Genomic DNA, 23915 nt, shown 5'->3' with positions numbered 1-23915 from the left:
GGACAACGATATTCATTCTATTCCTTTAAGGTGATTAAAAGTCTAGAAAGGTTAAAATAATTCACCTGGCAACTCCACTAGCCCAAATTGGCACCTTTTAAGCACACCAAATCTCATTCAGAGTCTAACTTAGTTAATCCTCTGACAAATCTTGAAAAACTTTTGAGAAAGGCCAGAACTAAAAGGAGACATCAAACATCTTCTTCTTCTTCTTCTTCAACCTTGCAGTCTAAAGAGTTAGAATCATTTGATCCTTTTAGTAATATTCCATCTGATCCTGATTTGACACAGATACCTCCTAGGGTTTCTGAACTATTAGATAGGGGAGTTGATTTTGATTCAGCTTTCGTCATTCATTCTTTTGAAACACATCAAGAACCCCATCTACCACCAGGATCACCTAAAACTGAGTCTGACTTGGGTGTTAATTTACCTGAATACAAACACACAGACTTCATATCCCCTACCACTTATTCATTCCCTTCCACTTCTGAAAAACCTGAAGCTTCTACTTCTAAACAACCTGAAGAGACCATCTCTATATATTCAAATCCACTCTTTGAAACAAAAGAGGGTATTCATTCACAAGCCCCAGAGTTAGTTCTTAAGACTCCTTTAAAGATATTCAGGAGACCACCACCTTCTTCACCTCCACATAGTCATACACCCCCTTCATCACCTACTTCTACCTCTTCTACCTCTTCTTCATCTTCTTCTTCTTCATCCAAACAATCACTTCATACACCACCTTCTACTATGGCATTCCAACCCATTGTATAGGCTAGATATGCAGATTTAGTCTTACCTTCTAACCTAGATGCATTCCCAACTGGTTACTTGAAATACCTTCCCAAGTATAATGGAGAAACTGGTCAAACAACTGAGGACCATCTTCAAGCTTTTCTAGACTTTGCAGACAATATTGAACAAGAAAATGTTTACATGATATTGTTTGTACAATCACTTGAAGGAAATGTAAGAGTTTGGTTTAGGCAGTTACCTGTAAATTCCGTTAGAAATTGGGAAGAACCTACAAACATATTTAAAAACCAATGGGATGTAAAGAAAGATCCTCTTTACTTTCTAACAGAATTTTAAGAACTTAAAGGAAATTTTGGTGAGCTTATATCTGATTTTATCAAAAGGTTCAATAGACTTTATCATAAGATGCCCCCTAATTGTAAACCCCCTGTAGCAGCAGCTAAGTCTAGGTTTTCTAAAGCCTTTGAAGATTCTTTTGTTGTAATGTTAAGAGAGAGAACTTCAAGAACTCTTGAAGATATGCAAACAAATGCTATAAAGGTGGAAGAAAATAGGGCTACTTCAACTTCCTTGTAAGCTAAAGAGGAAAAGGCCCAAAGAAAACTAAAATCTATTTAAGAAGCCTCTAATTCCTCTAGTTCTTCTAAGACTAGAATTGAAGATTCTAAAATAGATGAAATAAATTCTCTTCTTTGAAATCTATCTAATAGAATTTCTAAGATTGAGACTCAACCTAGGACAGTTCAACAAACAACTACTAGACTCCAAAATAAAAATCAAGGTCAGTATAGAAGTAATCCACAATTACAAATTCTTGAGAGACCTAGTAATGATCAATAGGTTCCCACTCCTCTACTGATAAATGACCAGGAATGTGATGAAAATACTATGACTATTATTGAAGATATCAATAACTTGGATACTTCTTCCAATCAAACAGTTATGATCCCTCTTTCACAACAAAATCAGGGTCAAGAAGATCAAGAATCCTCACAGGTTTCTAAATACCATGTCTTCTCTGAATTCTTAACTATAGAGTTGAATAAGAGATGTGATCTTAGGCCTAGACCAGGCCCTGGAAGACCTCCTAAGGGGACTCCAATAATTGACTACATTTAATGTTGAAAAAGAGTTAGAAAGAGTTAAAATCCCAATTCCATTTTCATAGCTTTCCAAAAACCCTAGGTATAAAAATCAAGTCTCCAAATGGATACAAAACACCTCAGTTGATGCTGAAAGTGATATCATTAGTCTGCAAGATGAAAAACTAGCAGTTGTCCTTGGTCCTAGAATAGATATGATAGATGAAATAGTGCCTCCTTTCTATGTAACTCTTAAGACAAATGATTCCATGCTATATAATTATATGCTTGATTCTGGAGCATCACATAACCTCATGCCAAAAACTATCATGGACCATTTGAAACTTGACATAACTAGATCCTATCATGACTTGTACACCTTTGATTCTAAAAGGGTGCCCTTCTTAGGATTGATTAAGGATTTAGTAGTCACCCTTGCCTAAATTCCAATGAAAAGTGTAGTGCTTGATATAGTTGTCATAGATATCACTCCCAAATCTGAAATGATCCTTTCTAGGTCTTGATGTGCCAAATTAGGGGGAAATCTTCAGATGGATATGTCCTATGCCACTATTCTAGTTTATGGGGGAGAACAACTAAGGTTATATAGAGAGGTAATATTTGTACACACTGTTTTCAAAATTGACCAGCCAAGGAACCATCCCATTTATGCAATTGATTAAGATTTTGGTTGCTTTCAACTCTCTTAAAACCAAATACATGAAACTCAAGTCAAAATAGAAGATGTAATTGAAATCCCTGTACCAAATAAAATGGATGTATGGAAACTATTCTTTGATGGTTCTTGTACAAAAGAGGGGGTAGGAGCTAGGGTAGTTTTAATTTCACAAGAAAAAGAAAATATCATCCAATCATGCAAACTCGACTTCCAAGTTACAAATAATGTGGTTGAATATGAAGCTTTCCTTTTAGGACTTCAATTAGCCAAAAGATTAAAGGTTCAAAACTTAAGTGTTTTTAATGATTCAGAACTTATTGTTAAACAAGTAAGAAACTTTTGCTAGACTAATAATCCTAGACTTAGGTCTTATAGAAATGAATTTTGGGATTCAGTTGAAAACTTCTTTGATGCTTTTAATTTGAATTATATCCCAAGAAATCAAAATATTCATGTAGATGCCTTAGCTTTTTCTACTAGTTCATTTAAAATTCCTGATCAGACCAATGTACAATATCAAATACAAGTCAAATATAGACCCTCCATCCTAGACAATCTAAAACACTGACAGATATTTGAAGATGATGAACATTTGAAATCTTTTCTGCAGGTTATAGATGATTTTTCAGTTCTTCAAATTGATGAAGATAGAATAGAAATAGATGAAAATACAAATGGAGATGATTCTTCAAATTTCAATTCAAAAATTGCTAATCATGACATTATTCAGTTGTTTAACAATTTCATTCCCAAAGGCCTAATTCCTTTAGAAAAATTGTTTGATCAAAATGATGTCCTCGGAAACCCTCAGTCCATTTCTTCACAAGATGACATAGAAGAACTCAATATTGGAACAAATGATGATATTAAAAACATCAAAATCTATGCATCTCTAGATCCTAAGATCAAAGCTCAATACCTTAAGTTACTTCAAACTTATAAGGATGTTTTTGCATGGACCTATGCTGATTTAAAAACCTATGACAATTCATTAACACAACATAAGATTCCTTTAAAGCCAGAAGCAGTTCCTTATCAACAGAAACTTAGGCGAACCAATCCAGCTCTTCTACCAACTGTAGTAAAGGAAATTAAGAAAATACTAGATGCTCAGATCAGTCTCCCTCTTAGATACTCTAATTGGGTTGCAAACTTAGTTCCTGTTAGAAAAAACAATGGAGAAATTAGACTTTGGGTGGACTTTACAAATTTGAATAAACCATCATTAAAAGATAACTATCCTTTGCTCGAAACGGATCAATTACTTCAAATGGTTTCAAAAGCACAAAGAATTTCTATGCTTGATGGTTTTTTAGGCTGTAATCAAGTAAATGTTGATTCAACAGACAGAGAGAAGACAACCTTTACTACACCCTGGGGTACATTCATGTATGCTAGGATGCCATTTGACTTAACCAATGCTGGAGCAACATTTCAGAGAGCTATGGATGTAGCTTTTGTGGGTCAGGTAAATAAATTTGTGGTTATTTATCTTGATGACATAACTGTTTTTTCTAAATCTGATTAGAAACATCTAAAGCACTTGATGAAGGTTTTTGAGAGGTGTAGAAAATTTGAAATATCATTGAACCCTAAAAAGTCTCTCTTTTCTATCAAAGAAGGAAAACTATTGGGCCATATAATTTCAAAATAAGGAGTGGTGATTAATCCCAAACATGTGTCTGCCATTGAAACATTGACCTTACCTAGAAAGAATAAGGAAATTCAATATTTTCTAGGAAAGATTAATTTTTTAAGGAGATTTATCCCAAATTATGCTGAGATTGTAAAAGATATAACTAACATGCTTTGAAAGGATCATGAAATTAAATGGACTATCTCTTCCAGGCATGCATTTGATCAGATCAAGTAATCCATCTTTGAAGCTCCCACCCTGGCCAACCCTGATTACACTAAACCATTCAGTATCTTTTCCTTTGCCTCAGAAACAACCCTTGCTTCTGTTCTACTACAAAAGAATGTGGATTCCCATGACCAACCCATAGCCTTTTTCATTAAGGTTATGAGAGATGCCTAGCTTAAGTATGACATAATGGAGAAGCAAGCCTATGCCCTTATTCAAGCCCTGAAATCATTCAAGATGTATGTCCTACATTCACCTATTACTACTTATGTTCCTAACAATGCTGCGAAAACTGTTCTAACCCAACCAAACACTGATGGGAAGAGAAGTAGATGGATCACTCAAATACTGGAGTTTGATTTAACTATCAAAACTACAAAGCTAGTAAAGGGCCAAGGATTAGCTAAGCTTCTAGCTGAATCCAACTGTAAAGTTCTTGGAATCAATTCTATTTTAGAGATACAAGGGAAAAATCCACAAGAACCTTCTGTCCTTGTAGAAGGGAAGAATCCACACGAACCTTATGTCCTTGTAGAAGGGAAGAATCTGTTAACACCCAGGTTGTTCCCTATGACTCCTAAGGGAATACGGCCGGGGTAACCACTAACCAATCTTTTGATCACTGTTTCTAGCCAAACTGTGATCAGAGAGGGCTCTCTCTTTATGATTTGTATCTGTTTATGATAGGGTTTTAGGCTAGGTATTATGTACAGGTTTTGTTTATGTTTTGGTTGAAGGATCTCTTCTAGGTCTTATGGTGTAATACTTTGATGATGGGTTTCCATTGGGCAATGGAGTCTAGATGCTGTGATATGATCTCAGATGTTGAGTAGTGTCCTAACTGCAAGGCCTATTGCGTGTTTTAACAGACAAGCTAAAATTTGAGTAGTGACGTATGTTAAGTAGCAGAAATCTATTAAGAATTTTCTGTTATGTTGGTGAAATGAGGGAGGACGCAGAGCACAGGAGCAAAGTATGAATTCCTGTGACAGTGGTGAATATGAAGGGTGTATTCGAAAGTGCAGCAGTTTAAGAATCACACTTTATGTAGATTACACCTGAAGAAAACACTTAATAAACAACATAGATTGAACTCAGGGCGCCGAGTGAGCAAATCCTGGGAGTTATTCTTTTTCTCTGTTGCTTAATATAGGAAATGAAATGGCGTATATGAAACTAGAGCAAAACAAACTGAACATGAAGAAAGTTTCAGAAACTTATTGTATGATAAGATACGCAGGGATCCAGCAGTCATGAACAGGCACAGAACATCTTCAAAACATCAAAGCATCCACGAAATTCCATTGCTTTCCTTTATTGATTTTCAGAAAAACAATTACAGCATAAGAAACCTTTCTTGAGAATTTTCCAACAACCCTTGCTACATTATGCGAAGGGGTTTATATAGAAATATGTATACAAAATATCTCAGGTATTGAGTCATCTGAGAGAGAGAAAATATCTTCAGTAGTGTTCAGAAAGTAGGCAAGAAGTTATTACAATGTTAAATGCAGCGTAAATGCCATTTATATCTGTCATAGGATTGTTTGACTTTTAAGGAGTCACTGAGTCGGTTGCATTACTCTGCATTAATCCTGTAGGTACGAATTTACTTTTGCCTGCGTAATGAGTTCTCAGCTTTGCGAGCTGTGGTTCTCCTTTTTCTGCTTTGTTGGCCGCTTCATCTGCTGAGTTGGCTCAGCTTTGAATTTATGATGCCTGCTGATTTTGCTGACTGTTCTTTTCATCAGAATTTTGTAGAAGAAACAGGAATTGATGCATGGCTTAATGTTTACAAAATTCTCTGGATGGCGTCTGTCCACCATTCCTGTGTAGGGAGCTGATGCTTGAGGATGGCCTGCATTGTCTCTTCAGCTTCTGTATACTTGAAAAAATTGGGAGCTACATCAAATAGATGATTCATTTCATTCATTATAAAAAGTAGATTTTCTATCTTACCATAGAAAATCTGTCCTGTGATAGGCCCTGTGTCTTCTGAAGTGTTGGCCTTCTCATTTACCTGTGATGAGGCAAAAACATTCACTCTCTTGGCATATTGTTCATGGGTGAATAATCTCCCTCCGCTGTTCAGCAAGCTAGGGAGTCCTTTACTTTCCAATACCTGAAACCTCTCAATGAACCTGTTTACCTCTGTTTTCATATCCTGGGTTCTTCTGTCTAACGTTTGCACCAGACTTCTAAGAGTAAGAACCCTCTTGATCATTTGGATAGTATCAGTTCTGTTTGCAATTCCCATGATGGCCAACTGAGAACTTGTCTTGTGATTGAGCACATTGATCATTCTTGTTGCAATTTCAGGCATGTTCCCCAATAAGGCCCTTGATGTTCTGATTTCCCTCTGTGCCTTTGGAATGAGCTCTAGTTTCTCATGGATTGTCTCAATGTATGGCCACTGGTTATTGATGGATTTACCAATATTGGACCATATCATTGCTCTGATCTCGGCTATGATTTTATCTAGCTTTAGCTCGTTCTCCAGCTCCTTGATTTTATCCTTAAGAGCTTTGATTTCTCTGGCCTTCTCTCCTACTTCTCTTTTTGTTTTGTCATGCCTTTCATTTACCTTAGCCAGCTGCTCCTTAGTTTCATTTAGCTGCATCATTTGAGCTTCCAAAGCTTGTATTTCATTCTTTAGCTTTTGCATGTCTAGGCTCTGATCTGTGCTGATTGGTGCTGCTGCAGTAGATGTGGCTGGTTGTTCAGCCTGCTGAGGTGGAGGTGCAGTAGTAGGAGCAGTCTCCTCAAGATTTATGACCTGTGGAGGAGGCTGAGATGTCTGCCCTTCTTGTGTTTGTTGTAATGATGTTTGGGGAGGTACTTGTGCAGCTTCATATTGCCCCAGTTTTTCTTGTGCCTTGATAAGTTCTTTGTAAATGGATATTAGCAGGGCAGTAGAATCCTGCTCATATCTTTGCTTTGCTACCTCATCAGTCTGTGGATGGATAGTGGCTGGAATTTTGATCTTCTTTCTTAGTGCAGCCATATCAGCATCTCTAATTTTCAAGATCTCTTGGATCCCTTTGATGTCATTGGGATTGTGCCCAATTTCTATGATGATTTCCTCCAAGGTTTTGATCCTGTTGTCTTTGGCCTGAGAAGAGGCCCTCTCTAGCTCTAGCTGGGAAGCTGTGGCATTCAGACTGCTTGTTAATTTGTAGTTGTCCAAAGTCTTATCGGCCAATGAAGCATACACCATTTCTCCAGTTTGTTTATGCAGCTCAATTTTGTCCATGGGGTGTATGTCTTTGGCAAGGACCTCTAGGTTGGTCCTGAGGTAGTCAGCAGAAGACTGTGGTTTGAGTGCCGTAGGCATAAAATGACTCATTGTCAGTTTGCCTTCACTTACATCAAAAGCAGACATGAGTCTCTGCTGATTGGAAGGAGCCATGTTAAGTAAGTGATTATATAATTGAACTTTGATTGGGTCACTCCTCCTCTTAATGTCTATGAACTGCTGCTTTATGCTCACTCTTCCTTCTTTCTGCTGGCTGGAGGAGCTGACCTCCCCTCCCATTGTCCTGTCTAGTTCCTGCTGGGAGGAACTTGCTGAAATTTCTTGACTAGGTGGGCCCATGCCCAATGCTTCTCTGATGGCTATATCCTCTTCTGGAAAATCGTTGAGTCTTTGCCTTTTCTCTCCTTGATTTATAGAGGATGTCAAGGGAGTTTCTCTTTCCCTTTTCCTAAAGACAAATGTGTCCTCCTTTTGAGGGGTTTGGAGGACCGAGGCATCAAATGTAGTGTCTTGCCTTGTAGGCATGACTTTTTCAGTGGTCTGAGGAGTATCCACTGTTTCCTTTTGCTGAGCAGGTTGCTCCTGCCCTTGTTTTTCTTGCTGCTGTTCCTCTTGTTGTCCTATTTCTTCTTGCTGCCCTTGCTGTAGCCCTTCTGCTTGTTCTTGTGCTTGCTGACTTTGTTTTTGCTGTTGTTCCTGCTGTTGCTCTTGCTCCATCTCTTTTTCTGCCTCCATTTCCTTTTCCTTTCCTTTTTCTGATATTTTTGCAGCAACTCTTGTAGTTTGCTGTGGGGTAGTTGAAGAGGAGGCTGCTGCTCCAATTTGTGTGCTCGGCAGTGAGGAGACCTGTGCATAAAACTCAAGGTCAGCCATCTTCTTTTGGTTGTTTAGAGCTCTTTGATTAAGCTCTTCTTGAGTCATATTTTCTTCTAAAGTTCCTCTTTTCCACTTGCTTTGGTTGGCATATTTTTCTATTTGAGGGAGGCTATAATGACCATAAGCAGACAGTTTGTATTTGAGTCTCCTCATTGTGATGAAGTTGTTGGGGTCATAGGGTTTCCATGTGAAACTGTACTTGAGACCCAATCCCCCCAGTGTTGCATCTGCTTCCTTCCACCCTTCATCCCTTTCATTGTAGACTAAATGGCCAAGTTGGCTCTTGATTTTCAGCTGTGCCTTCTTGCCTCTGCCTGAGAAGTGGAACATATCCACAAAGCCAAACTGCCTGAAGTATTCTAAGGCAAATAGCCTCATGGGCACAAATTTGGGTAGTCTAAATGGGGGTAACTCACACCCATATATTCTGATGACGGTGTGGTGTTGGTAGAGATACCAATCCCCAATATTGTATACTTTTGATAGTTGAAGGAGTCTTTTCATCTCATCTGTCAATCTGGGAGGAGGTGAACCCAATAGTAGAGTCAAGGCTGGATGGATGAAAAGATCAATAAATTCACAGTAGGTGTATGGAGAATGGCTTCTTACATGAAAAACAGATGTCCAGTACACAACTGATCTCAGATTGCCTTGTGCATCTACTCTTTTCTTTGGGAAAGAGAACTTATCATGCTGGAAGTAAAGGAGCAGATGATATAGGTAAGAGGTGTATCTAAACACCCTTTCTCTTGACAAATTCATCAACTGATCATGCATCTTGTCTGATATGTATGTGGCATAATCATAGTGGATTGGTTTCCTTCCTGGGGAAAACATAAGCATCATTTGTATAACTGTTTCATCCACATGTTCTATTGAATCATATCCCAGGATGGGACTGATCATGTCTACCAGGTCTTGTCCCAATTGGTTGAGGTAAACACAGTTGATAGGAGGAATTTGCAAAGTGTCAGCCTTGATGGAGAGCTGGTTGATCTTAGTGATTTGGGCCTCTGTGGTTCTGGCTCCCTGTACTATTAAATCAGCTAGTGACAGAGGGACCAACTTTTGCTCTGTCTGGAATTGCAACATCTCCCTGATGGCTTCAGGGGTAATGAGGAACAGAATTGAACCCTCCGCATCTAGCACTGCCCTCTGGGATGCATCATAGTGTTCAGCAACTATGTGCACAAGCTCAGGGAATTGATTAACCTGAGGAAGCTTGAATATTGGGAGGAATGAATCCCAAATTCCCAGGATGTCTGTCCCCCTCTCATGTTTGATCTTTATCTCATTTAATATTTGCAGATGGAACCTGCTTCTGCTCAGCATTTCCTCTGTTATCTTGTAGTCCAAGTCTGCCAATGCTCTGGTGTCAAATGTTCTATTAGGAACATTCAGGGGAGCCACATTGAGGGCTATGGGAGCTACAGGGGGGTCCATGACTTTCCTTTGAGGTTTCTGTCTTGCTTAGGGACTGTGTTACTATGCAGAGTAATAACAACAAAGTTTCTTTGCAGAAGGATGGAAATGCCTGAGAAAAGGTGAATGCAGGGTCTACAGCAGTTGAAACGCTGCTTAATGGCAATTAAGAACAAAGTTTAGCTTTTCTGGCACCTTTCAGTGGTAAAATTTGGTTTCAAATGCGCCTGCCGCGACTGCGCAGACAGGACCTGGTGTCTTAGCAGAATGTCGCTGGGAAAAGGCTCGGCTGGTGTTTTTCGAAGTGATAATTGGAATTTTAAGGCTTTGCCGAGGAATTCAGTGGTGAATTTCTAAGTTTCGGCTTTCTTTAAGCTTTTAAAGCGTTTAATAGATAATTGCAGGCGCACAGAGGATGAACGATGAAGAATACCTGGTAAAATAACGAGCAAAGGTCGTGACTGCAAGTCGAACTGGTGCGCTGGAGGTCTTCTGGTCAATTTAGCAGATTGGCAGCCAATTTGGACATAGTTTGCATGCAGAGCAGAATAACGACGAACACACCAAAATGACAAAAAACGCGAATTTTTGGCTAAAATAGACCTTTTTACGCTTTTGGCGCGAATTCGTGCTGACGTCAGCATGACGTCATTGGTGGGGTCAAGGTCGGATGACGTCATGCTGACGTCATCGGGTGACGTGGAGGGATCTGGTTGGTACACGGTGGCGGTGACATGGCAGGACAGGTGGACCAATGGCAGGGCCAGGGGGGTTGACGGGACAGCGTACCCGGGTGACGGGGCGCTGACATGTTGCTGACGTAGCAATGATGCGAGCAGGTGGGATGGGGAAACCGGAAACCAGCGATGGTTTCATATCGCACCACCTCCTGTACGGGGGCGGTATCCATCGGCTGTACCTCTGATGCATGGCGGTGAAGACACGTAGCAGCGGGATGACGTCCTCAGAATACGGACGTCGGGAGGTAATCTTCGGTCATCGGATGAGCTCCGACGTCACGGTGATCGTTGGATCTGCGGGCGCTGATCGGACGGCGGGAGGATGGCAGATGTGACGTGGGGTTAGTACCGGTAACGGTCAGATGTCGGATGGAGCCCGACGCAATGTGGGCCGTAAGATCTGGGGGGTGCAATCTAACGGTCATCGGATTGTTGGCATTATGATTCACGTGTTGTCCTTGATGGAAACTCACTCAGAGGTTGGTACAGGTGCTCAGAAGTTGGTACAGGTGATGGCAACTTAATCAGAAGACAGATCCTAGTAAGAAAGTTCATACACGCAGGTTCGTTAAGCCCAAGTCGCGTGTACACGCAGGTTGGCTTCAGCAAAAGCGCGTGTCTGTGGAAAAGTACCTTTGGTCCATGGCAGTTAATCCTTGGAAGTTGTGCCTATGGTTTCGGACCATTGTGTCTCGACGGGCGTGTCAATCCCTAGTTTTGAAGTTGATGGTATTGTGTTACTATGGTTTTGGCTCTTGGTATTGAACAAGGCCTAAGGCTATATAAGGAGAAGGAAATCATTAGGCAAGTGCATCCGAAATGTCTTGAATATCTGATGAAGCATTAGATCCAGTATGCAGTGTTATGGGTTGATGATGCATTGCTTGATCTGAGCTAAGGAGAAGATCTCACCGGTTGATGGAGAACTAGATCTAAGGATAGATCGGGATCTAATGGTTTGAAATGCACTATCATGATATGGTTGATTATGTGTATTTCTAGATCTGCATACTGTCGCAATGCTATGTTCTGGGTCTAACTGATGTCTGGTACAACTGCAAATTGAGAAAGTTTATTTTTAGATCTGTACGCAGGTTGGTTTCGGTAAAAGCGCGTGTATACGCGGGTTTCGCTCATTGAAGTAGCGTATATCTCTTAAAGCTTGATTTTTGGGTTTGCAGTTGGATCTGACTGTTATTGCAGAGTTCTGTAGACTGCTCTGTGTTCTGGTATCTGGTGATTGACAGGGTTCAGTGGTTCAGTGATTCAAAGTTTGATAATACTAGTATTGATTGTCTTATGCTTCAATGATCTGTTGTGAAAGTTGAATGAATTGAGGTCTACAGATTGTAATGTTGTGCTTCAGGAATATCCAGTCTGAAAATGTATGAAAGGTGGTACCTGAAGGAAAGAAGATTGTAGGTCAGCACCTGCGTACTAGTATCTTGGCTAGTACAAGAGCAAAGGGGGTTGGAGCTCCCTTCCAAGGAAGTTTGGAGAACGAGAGAAGGTTGTAGCCTTCTGCAGGTTGTAGCCTGCGTACTGGTATAAGGCTGCACCAGTACAAAAGATTGTAAACTGAAGTTTCTTATTAAAGAAAGATAGAGACAACTTGCAGCAGGTGGTTTTCACCCACATTGGGTTTCCACCTTATATCTTGGTGTTCATGTGTGTGGCTTTTTCTGTTATACTGCATCTGCTTACTGTTAATGTGGTGAATAATGTCCTGATGAACTTAACTGAAGAATAAGCTAACTAAATTATGAGTTTTCTGCTTATACGTTGTTTTATTTAGACACAGTAGCGTGTACACGCTGATTCACTTAACTGAAGTAGCGTATATGTTTCTGAGCATTGAAAAAGTTTGATTGATCTGATAATACTGATTCACCCCCCCCTCTCAGTATTATTTCCAACAATTGGTATCAGAGCAGGTCCTTCAGAGAAGCTTGATCGCTTGAAGGTAGATCATTCATCATGAGCAACTACGAGAAAGAAGCATCAATCAGGGCACCCGTTTTTGATGGGACAAACTTCAATTATTGGAAGGTAAGAGTTACTGCATATCTTCAATCTCTTGGTACAGAAGTTTGGAACATTGTAGAAACAGGCTATGCTTTTCCTTCAGCTACTCCTACAGATCCAGCTGAGAAAAAACAGTATGAAACAAATGCAAAAGCAGTCAGTACTCTATTAGGAAGTATATCCCAAACAGAATTCATGAAGGTCATGCACTTCAAATCAGCAAAAGAGATATGGGACAAAATGATCACTAGCTATGAAGGAGATGAACAGGTAAAAGAAGCTAAACTTCAAACTCTCAGGATTCAATATGAGACTCTCAAGATGTATAATGATGAAAGTGTGGCTAATTATTTTCTTCGGGTAGATGAGATTGTTAATTGTATGAAAAATTTGGGTGAAGAAATAAAAGAGACTATAGTAGTTCAAAAGATTCTAAGATCATTATCCCCCAAGTTTGAATCTAAAGTATCTGCAATAGAAGAAAAAGAAAATCTCCGTGTTCTCACTATGTCTCAGCTACATGGAATTCTAACTGCTTATGAAATGAGAAAGGGAGGTCCATCAGACAGAAGGGAAGCTGCTTTTAAGGCATCAGGAAAGGAAGATTACTATGAAGCAAGCCATGTTCCAGAAGAAGAGGAAGAAGAATCAAATTTTGTCAGAAATCTTCAAAGGGGTTCTGGAAGGTTCAGAGGTAAGCTACCTTTCAAATGCTTTGCTTGTGGAAGAGTAGGTCATTATGCTGCAAAATGTCCTTATAAGGATAAAGGAAAAGAACCTGCTAGATGGAACAAGAAACAAAGTGCAAATAAGAAAAGCTACTACACCCATGAAGATAGTGATGGCTTATCAAACAGTGATGAAGATGAACAAGGTAATAAATATAAGCTGTTAATGGCATTTGAAGATGATGATTATGAGGATGCTGTAGATGTGGATAATCTCTATAATGAAATTACTAGACTCAAGAGATGCATAGAAGAAAAGAATGTGATCATTGATACTTTGCAATTTCAAATTGATGAAAAGGAAAAACATCTTGAAAAACTAGAAGGTGAAATTGTTGGTCTCAGAAAAGAAATTGAGAAAACAAAAGCTATTAATCTTAAGTTTGTCAAAGGATCTGAAACTTTGGATGAGATTATCAATGTGCAGCGGTCTCCTCTAAACAAGACAGGTTTGGGCTATAATGGAGAAACCTCTCAAGCATCCACCTCAAAAAGTTATCTTGATGCAGCAAGAAGAAATGAGCAGAAGAACAATGAAGATAATCAGGTAAAGCAGGGACGGATTACAAACAGAAACTATCAGGGACAATCCTTCTTAAGGGTGAACAAAAGCTACAACCAACCACAGGTAAAATCTTCTCAGTTTGGCTCAAGAATAGATGAAAATAGAAATTACAATCAGTTGGCTGGTAGATTCAATAACCGCAGAAGCTTCTTCAATGGACAATGCTTTTCTTGCCATAACTTTGGTCACAAAGCAGCTCAATGTGTTGCATATAAAACAATCATGACTAGGGAAGCTCAAAAACAAAGAAGTATGACAGGGATTACAAAAAGGACCTATAACAACTTTTCGGTTCTTGAAAATGAAGTTGAATGTTCTATTTGCAATAATTTTGGTCATAAAGACTCTGAATGCAGGAGCAGGTTTCAGGAGAAAAAGGAACAAGCCACAAGCACCAAAACATGGAGAATAAAGGAACCTCAAACAAAAAGATGTGGGATAGCATTTTATGCAGAAGGACAGGAAAATCTATGGTACATTGACAGTGGATGTTCGAAACATATGACAGGTGATAAAGAAAAACTTGAATCTTATTCTACTTTAGAAAAGGGAAAGAAAGTTTCTTTTGGAAATGATACTCCTGCAACTATAAAAGGAAAAGGTATTGCTCCTTTGAAAGAAAAGGTCAAGGCTGGAAATGTTTTGTATGTTGATGGATTGAAGCATAATCTACTAAGTGTCAGCCAGATGTGTGATCAAAAAACCGAGGTTATTTTCAGATCGAATGGATGTCTTGTTCGTGATCTTGATACAGGTAAAACAGTTCTCAAAGGCAAAAGAACTCCAAATAATCTGTACATATTTGAAGAAGGACAACAACAATGCTATCTTAGCAAGGATGAAGAGCACTGGTTATGGCATCGAAGGTTGGGACATCTAAGCTTCTCACAAATAAGGAAAGCATGCAAATATCAGGCAGTTCGCGATCTTCCAGATATCAAAATTCCAGACAACACCATATGCAAATCTTGTCAGTTTGGAAAGCAAACCAGAACTAACTTTCCAGAGAAGGAAGGATCAGCTAGCTTGCCTCTTGAGCTAGTCCATACAGATGTATGTGGTCCATTTAGGAAAAGGACACCTCGAGGAGAAGAATATCTGATATTATTCATTGATGATTTCTCAAGGTTTGTTTGGTTAGGGCTTATGAAGCACAAAGATGAAGCATTCGAAAAATTCAAATCCTTCAAAGCATTGGCTGAAAATGAATCAGGACACAAAATTAAGTGCCTCAGATCTGACAGAGGTGGGGAGTTCACATCAAATGAATTTTTCGATTTCTGCGATGAACATGGGATAAGAAGAGAATTCTCTACAGCTAGAACTCCTCAGCAAAATGGGGTTGTGGAAAGAATGAACAGAACTATCCAACAAATGGCTCGTGCTATGCTCGATGAATCAGGTACTCCTGCAACCTTCTGGGGTGAAGCTGCACATGCTGCTGTTATTATTCTTAACAAAACAAATGTCCGAGTAAACAGCACTCAAACACCTCATGAGCTTTGGAGTGGTAAAACTCCTTCCGTGAAGCACTTCAAAATCTTTGGGAGCAAATGTTATATTAAGAATACTGATGAGCAACTTGGCAAACTTGAACCAAGAGCAGATGAGGGCATTCTTCTTGGTTATTCTCCACATAGCAAAGCATACAAGTGCTACAATAAAAGACTTGGCAGAATTGTTGACAGTATTGATATAGTGGTTGATGAGAAGGGATATATTCCTAGGCAAGTTCATCATGAAGACATTGAAGAAGATGAAGGTTACTCTCAAAGGCGAAATGATGAAGAAGAAGAACCTCAAGAAGAAGAAGAATCTCAAGAAGAACCAGAGGAGCAGACAAGAATAGAAGAGAAGACTCCATCCAGATATGTTCAAAAGAATCATCCAGAAACTCAGATTGTGGGGCAGAAAGAAGCAGGAGTACAAACAAGAAGGACACTTGCAGAAGCTTCAAGCTACTTGGCATTACTCTCCTCCATTGAACCACAAAATGTGAAAGAGGCATGCAAAGATGAATGTTGGGTCAAAGCAATGGATGAAGAACTTGAGCAAATCGAAAAGAACAACACTTGGGAATTAGTTCCTAGACCAAAAGATAAGAATGTAATAGGAACAAAATGGGTCTTCAAGAATAAGTTAAATGAAAATGGAGAAGTAATTAGAAACAAGGCCAGACTTGTTTGTAAAGGGTATGCACAGCAAGAAGGAATAGATTTTGAAGAGACCTTTGCTCCTGTGGCAAGACTTGAGGCCATCCGAATGTTCCTTGCTCTCTCAAGCTTTCAAAACTTCAAGGTATTTCAAATGGACGTGAAATCAGCCTTCCTGAATGGAGACTTAGAAGAAGAAGTATATATTGAGCAGCCAGATGGTTTCATTCTTGGGAATGATCCAAACCTTGTATGCAGATTGAAAAAGGCACTCTATGGACTCAAACAAGCTCCAAGGGCTTGGTACTATCGGTTGGACAAATATCTTCACCAACAAGGCTTTTCAAAAGGATCAGCAGATAGCAATCTCTATATAAAAGTTGAAAATAACAAATTGCTAATTCTTGTTGTTTATGTAGATGATATTATTTTTGGCAGCAATGAAGAGACTATGAGTCAAAACTTTGCCTTGGTTATGCAGAAAGAATTCGAAATGTCACTTCTTGGAGAATTGACATATTTTCTTGGATTGCAAATCCAACAAAATGAAGGAGGTATCTTCTTGTCTCAAACCAAATACCTCAAGCAGATCTTGAAGAAGTATGGCATGGAAGAGTCAAAGCCAGTATGTACACCCATGGTTACAGGATGCAGCCTCAGTGCAAATGATGAATCAGCAGCAGTTCACCAACCCACTTATAGATCCATGATTGGGAGTTTGCTTTATTTGACAGGTACTCGACCAGATATTACACATGCAGTAGGAATGGTTGGAAGATTTCAAGCCAACCCAAAGGAAACTCATCTTCAGGCAGTCAAAAGAATCTTCAAATATCTTCAAGGGACCCAAAACTATGGCTTATGGTATCCTAGAAATACAGATCTCACTCTTCATGCTTACACAGATGCAGATTGGGCTGGAAGTGTGGATGATAGGAAAAGCACAAGTGGTGGTGCTTTCTTCATGGGTTCCAGATTAGTATCTTGGTTCAGCAAGAAACAGAGTTCGATTGCCTTATCTACAGCTGAAGCAGAATATGTGGCTGCAGCATCTTGTTGCACACAACTTCTTTGGATGATGCAGACCTTGCAGGACTTTCAAATCACTTGCACTCCACCCGTCTCTATCTTATGTGATAATACAAGTGCAATCAGCATTTCAAAGAATCCAGTCATGCACTCAAAGACCAAGCACATACCAATCAAGTACCATTTTCTTCGGGAACAAGTGCTTGAGCAGAAGGTTAAGTTGGAGTATGTTCCTTCTAAGGAACAAGTTGCTGATATTCTCACAAAACCACTGCCCAGGGAAACTTTTGAATATCTCAGACAAAAGCTGGGAGTAGTAGATGCTTCATCCTGCTGTTGAAGCATGTCTGTTCTACAGAAAAGGTGGTATACGCAAGTTACGAAAGGTATATACGCGTATACACGCGGATTTATGCTGGGAAAGTCGCGTGTATGGTGTACGCATGTTGCAGAGAGTATATCCGCATCCATACGCTAGTTCATGCAGGAGAAAACGCGTATATGAAGTTCTGAACAGCAAGGGCAAACTCTGGAGTTCTGAACAGCAATGGGTATGTCAGAATTCTTCAGACACGGTTTCAGGGAGTACAGTAGGCACAGGTTCAGGGGGAGCAGCTTAAAAGTCTCATCAAGCATTGTTGGCATTCAGCTGTTGGGAGCTCAGAAAGAAATCCTGGTTGCTGATCTAAAAGGATGTTTATAATATGTTGCTGATGACTTTCATAAGTCTTGGTCTAGATCTATTGTCTCTATGTCATGCCTCTCTTTTGTGTTATTTCTTTAATGGTGTCAAGGTCATGTAACGGCCTATTTTGGTTTCCCCACTATGCCTGGGATGATTGATGCAACATGATTTGTTGTCATATGTAAAATTTTGATGTATTCCCACTTGGTTGGGTGGATGAGTCAATTTTGTATATCCTCACTTAGTTGAGAGATGGATGTATGTATGAGTCCTAAGTGATAGGAAGGTCCTTTATGATGTATAGAGTCATGTTCTTCTTGAAGAACATTTTTTTTTTGTAGACCTTGCTTTCAGTCAGGGAGAGCATGAACAACACACTTCAGCAGTACAGAGACTTGGCATGTACTCAGGGGGAGCATTGACAGATTGGTACACCTTGGCATATACAAAGGGGGAGATTATTCAGAGATTTCAGCAGGTACTCATGGGGAGTATGGACAGTGGAATGATTCAGCAAAGGCAGAGAATCTCTTGGTCCACCCTTTGCCCTTGATGTCAAAGGGGGAGAGTGAGTTGGTGTGGTGGTTGCCATCAAGTCCAAAGGGGGAGATTGTTGGCATTATGATTCACGTGTTGTCCTTGATGGCAACTCACTCAGAGGTTGGTACAGGTGCTCAAAAGTTGGTACAGGTGATGGCAACTTAATCAGAAGACAGATCCTAGTAAGAAAGTTCATACACGCAGGTTCGTTAAGCCCAAGTCGTGTGTACACGCAGGTTGGCTTCAGCAAAAGCGCGTGTCTGTGGAAAAGTACCTTTGGTCCATGGCAGTTAATCCTTGGAAGTTGTGCCTATGGTTTCGGACCATTGTGTCTCGACGGGCGTGTCAATCCCTAGTTTTGAAGTTGATGGTATTGTGTTACTATGGTTTTGGCTCTTGGTATTGAACAAGGCCTAAGGCTATATAAGGAGAAGGAAATCATTAGGCAAGTGCATCCGAAATGTCTTGAATATATGATGAAGCATTAGATCCAGTATGCAGTGTTATGGGTTGATGATGCATTGCTTGATCTGAGCTAAGGAGAAGATCTCACCGGTTGATGGAGAACTAGATCTAAGGATAGATCGGGATCTAATGGTTTGAAATGCACTATCATGATATGGTTGATTATGCGTATTTCTAGATCTGCATACTGTCGCAATGTTATGTTCTGGGTCTAACTGATGTCTGGTACAGCTGCAAATTGAGAAAGTTTATTTTTAGATCTGTACGCAGGTTGGTTTCGGTAAAAGCGCGTGTATACGCGGGTTTCGCTCATTGAAGTAGCGTATATCTCTTAAAGCTTGATTTTTGGGTTTGCAGTTGGATCTGACTGTTATTGCAGAGTTCTGTAGACTGCTCTGTGTTCTGGTATCTGGTGATTGACAGGGTTCAGTGGTTCAGTGATTCAAAGTTTGATAATACTAGTATTGATTGTCTTATGCTTCAATGATCTGTTGTGAAAGTTGAATGAATTGAGGTCTACAGATTGTAATGTTGTGCTTCAGGAATATCCAGTCTGAAAATGTATGAAAGGTGGTACCTGAAGGAAAGAAGATTGTAGGTCAGCACCTGCGTACTAGTATCTTGGCTAGTACAAGAGCAAAGGGGGTTGGAGCTCCCTTCCAAGGAAGTTTGGAGAACGAGAGAAGGTTGTAGCCTTCTGCAGGTTGTAGCCTGCGTACTGGTATAAGGCTGCACCAGCACAAAAGATTGTAAACTGAAGTTTCTTATTAAAGAAAGATAGAGACAACTTGCAGCAGGTGGTTTTCACCCACATTGGGTTTCCACCTTATATCTTGGTGTTCATGTGTGTGGCTTTTTCTGATATACTGCATCTGCTTACTGTTAATGTGGTGAATAATGTCCTGATGAACTTAACTGAAGAATAAGCTAACTAAATTATGAGTTTTCTGCTTATACGCTGTTTTATTTAGACACAGTAGCGTGTACACGCTGATTCACTTAACTGAAGTAGCGTATATGTTTCTGAGCATTGAAAAAGTTTGATTGATCTGATAATATTGATTCACCCCCCCCTCTCAGTATTATTTCCAACACGGATGAGGTGACATGCGCAGCATATACGGAGGCGGGGGGGTAAAAGAGTTTGGGTTTTATTTGATTTTCCAATATAATTTAAAAACGTAATATGCGCTTGACTTTGGTTATGCGGCGAAAAGTGGGTTTTCACGCCCTTTTGGCCCTTTGAAGCGGGTAAGGTGGGGTTTGGGGCCTTTTTAAAGGTTTCATGTGCACAAGGGGTAAAAATGGAGGAACTGGCTCATGCAGGGGGAGGGGTAGTCGGCATAGGTTTATCAACATGACCTGATGTCATTTGATCCCTGATTTGTGACTTTATTGGCTATAATGCCAAGGGGGTGGGTACTTATAAGAGTTTGGGATTTATACACCTTGGTGTTAGTAATATTAGGGGAAAGGGGATGTTAGGATTTATACAATAGAATTAGTGTTAATATGAATGAAGGGAGAAAATGAAGGGGATCTCACTGAGTTTATCTGAAATTGATCTAGTTTTGAGAGTAGATCAAAATGAAAAGATCTTAGACAAGAAATGTGGCTTCTGAATGAACCAGAACCACCATAAAACCATGATCTCTCTCCATAAATCTCAGCTAAAAAGAAAGGGAACGTTAGTAATGGAATGAAGGGGGAGAGGGAGGTTAGTCATGCTCCTGCTGTAGTCTTTTACCTTGCTGCCCACCATCACCATTCTTGCAATGATTGGGATCACTTTTCTGCAACCTCAACTACCTACCCAGCTGCTTACCTAGCATTTTTTATTTCTTCTTAGAGGGTGCATTTGGACTTGCAAACCCTTACTTGCCTTTTCTTTTCTTTGGCTTTTTTCTTTTTCTTTTTCTATCTACTTCTACCCTTATCTCCTCCAAGGTCCCAGATTAGGCTGTTGGGATCCTTTTCTTCTCTACCTAAACTAGTTGTCTGCCAAGATTAAACAGTTTGGACAGACTTCTTTCTCTAGTCTATAGCACAAAATTGAACACGTGGCATGATCCAGATTAAACTGTTGGATCATCCATCAAAATTTGAAATAAGGTCATCAATATTGAAATACTTCACACACCTTCTTGTTCTCTAGGAAATATGGGATCTTTGTGAACTCAAAGCAGAGCATATTTGGACTTTCTCTTGCCAATCATGAAATATGAAACCTATTGGTATAGGTATCCAACAGTGGCTCCACATGGGGATGGTTTTTCTTTTGAAAGACCAAGAACAGCAGGTCAGATTGCCTTGTTCCTTAGCTGCCCATACCAATCTTTGAAACTTGCTGCCTTAATGTATCAAAATTGTGTGCTTCTTTCTTGGAAGACCTCTGATTCCATTTGCCTCTTGCTGGTTGGTAAATCACTTAGAAAACTGTATTTTATAATCTAAAACAGAAAACAATATGTACATCTGCCTATATACAATGAATCCCTAGGTTCCACTCATGGGGAATAGTCAAAGTAGTGTTTCAGCATCCTGCCATTGACAGGGCCTTCATCCAAGTCAGTTTCAGTCAGACTTTTAAGGAAGTAGGTGTTGTTACCTTGTACTGCTTGGACAGCAAACGGTCCTCTCCATAAAGAATCAAATCTCCCATGTTTTCCTTTCTCTTCTCTTCTTGCATCCCACTTTAAGACTTTGTCCCCCATATTGAAATCTTTTGCTTTGGTTCTTCTATCAAAAGCCTTTTTCAGTTTCTCTTGCAATATCTGCACTCTGCTGAAAACTTGTTCTCTAGTTTGCTGTAAACAGATTATCTGATTGATCCTCCTTTGCATATCATTTGGCTCTGCTTGGCTCTCTTGCAGAAGTTTCATAACCGGCACTCCTAGTGATGAAGGAAACCTGGCTTCTAATCCATAGACTAACTCATATGGGCTGGTCCCAATTGATCTTTTTGTTGTTAGTCTGTCTGCCCATAAAGCATTTACTAGTTTCTTATGCCAGTTCTTTTTATTCTCTTCCAGCACTTTCTTTATGATATTTATTAAACTTTTGTTTGATGATTCAGCAAGGCCATTTCCTTGAGGATAGTAAGCAGTAGAATGGCCCAAAGTTATATGAAATTTATGGCAGAAGTTCACCATCTTCTTGGATCTGAAGGCAGCAGCATTGTCTGTTATTATCTTGTCTGGGCAGCCAAATCTAGCCAGTATATTGTTTTCCAAAAACTGAACGATTACTGAATCATTTGCTTCTCTGCATGGGGCAGCTTCAATCCACTTGGTGAAGTAGTCTGTTGCTGTTAAAATCCATCTGTGTTGCCCTGAAGATGAGGGATGAATTTCCCCAATGAAATCCAAGCCCCATTGTTGGAAAGGTCTCTCTGTTGCAATGGGCTTCAAAGGAAGTGGCAGCAGCTGTCTTTTGCCTTCAAACAGTTGGCATTTGTGGCATGAGGCTGTGAATTTCTTAACATCAGAGAACATAGTAGGCCAGTAATAACCAGCCCTCAATATCTTGTCCACAGTGGACTTCCAGTACAAATGTCCACCACAGTCTCCAGCATGGAAATCTTGCATGATATTGTTAGTTTCATTCTCTATTAGACAGTGCAGCAAAATACCTTCATGGTTTTTCCAAAGTAAATTTCCATCCATTACACAAAATCTATATGTTTTCATTTTTAGGAACCTACATTTAGTTCTGGACAGTCCTGGGGGAGCACACAGGTTTTGTAACACATAACAGATGTCAGAGTACCAAGGAGATTGTTCAAAGGCTACATTGATCTTTGGAGTCGCCAGCTCTGTTTCACTGTCCAGTTGGTTGATATCTAAGGCTTGGAAATTTGCTTCTGTCATTAATTTGGCCAGACCTTGCCCTTTTATCAGCTTTGTAGGCTTTATTTCAATGTCAAATTCTAGTATATTGACAATCCATTTTCCTCTCCTACCCTCTAAGTTTTCTTGGGTGAGAATGTCTTTGACAATAGGACTTGGTACATAAGCCACAACATGGGAGTAAAGGATGTAAATCCTAAAGTATTTAATAGCTTTGATCAAAGCATAGGCTTGTTTCTCCATTATTTGGTACTTTAGGGGGGCATCTCTAAGAGCTCTGCTGAAGAATGCAATAGGCTTCTCATTCCCTTGGTCATCTTTCTGTAATAATACAGCAGCAATAGTATGCTGGGAGGCAAAAGAGAAAATGATAAAGTCTCTGTCAAACTGAGGATTAGTTAACACTGGGGTTCGAGTCAAGGCCAATTTTATAGTTTCAAAAGCTTGTCTTGCTTCAACAGTCCATTTGACTTTTGAATCTTTCTTTAGCATGTTGTTTAATAACCTGATTAACTCTGCTAAGTTCGGGATAAACCTTCTTAAAAAGTTGATTTTTCCCAAGAATCCCTGCAGCTCCTTGACATTCCTTGGGTGAGGCATTTGTAGGATAGCTTGTATCCTATCTGGATCAATTCTTATGCCATCTTTTGAAATAATGTGTCCTAAGAGTTTGCCTTCTTCCAAGCCAAATAATGACTTCTTGGGGTTTAAGGAAATGCCATATTTCCTGCATGTTATGAAAATATGTCTCAAATGTTTCAAGTGTTCTTGGTCAGATTTTGAAAAGGGTGTAAGATCATCTAGGTAAATGACCAAGAAGTCATGAATCTCTTTTGCAAAAGCAATGTCCATTGCTCTTTGAAACGTTGCCCCTGCGTTTTTCAATCCAAAGGGCATTTTCACATACTTGAAAGTTCCCCATGGGGTAGTAAATGCAGTTTTGTCTTGATCATCAGGGTGTACTAGGATTTGATTGAAGCCTGAGAATCCATCAAGCAATGATATCCTTGAAGCCCCTACTACTCTTTGAAGAATATGATCCATTTTGGGTAAAGGGTAGTTATCTTTGAGTGATACTTGATTCAAATTCCTTAAGTCTACACAAAGTCTAATCTCACCAGTTTTCTTTCTTGTAGGGACCAAATTTGAAATCCATTCAGAAAACCTGATTGGTGCTATGATGCCAGCTTTAAACA

This window comes from Pinus tabuliformis, chromosome 7 (genome assembly GCF_031772625.1).
Source record: "Pinus tabuliformis cultivar Carrire ecotype Pingquan chromosome 7, CPIR1, whole genome shotgun sequence".
NCBI lineage: Eukaryota > Viridiplantae > Streptophyta > Pinopsida > Pinales > Pinaceae > Pinus > Pinus tabuliformis.
The sequence above is the reverse complement of the archived record's forward strand: the minus strand, read 5'-3'. Positions refer to the sequence as shown.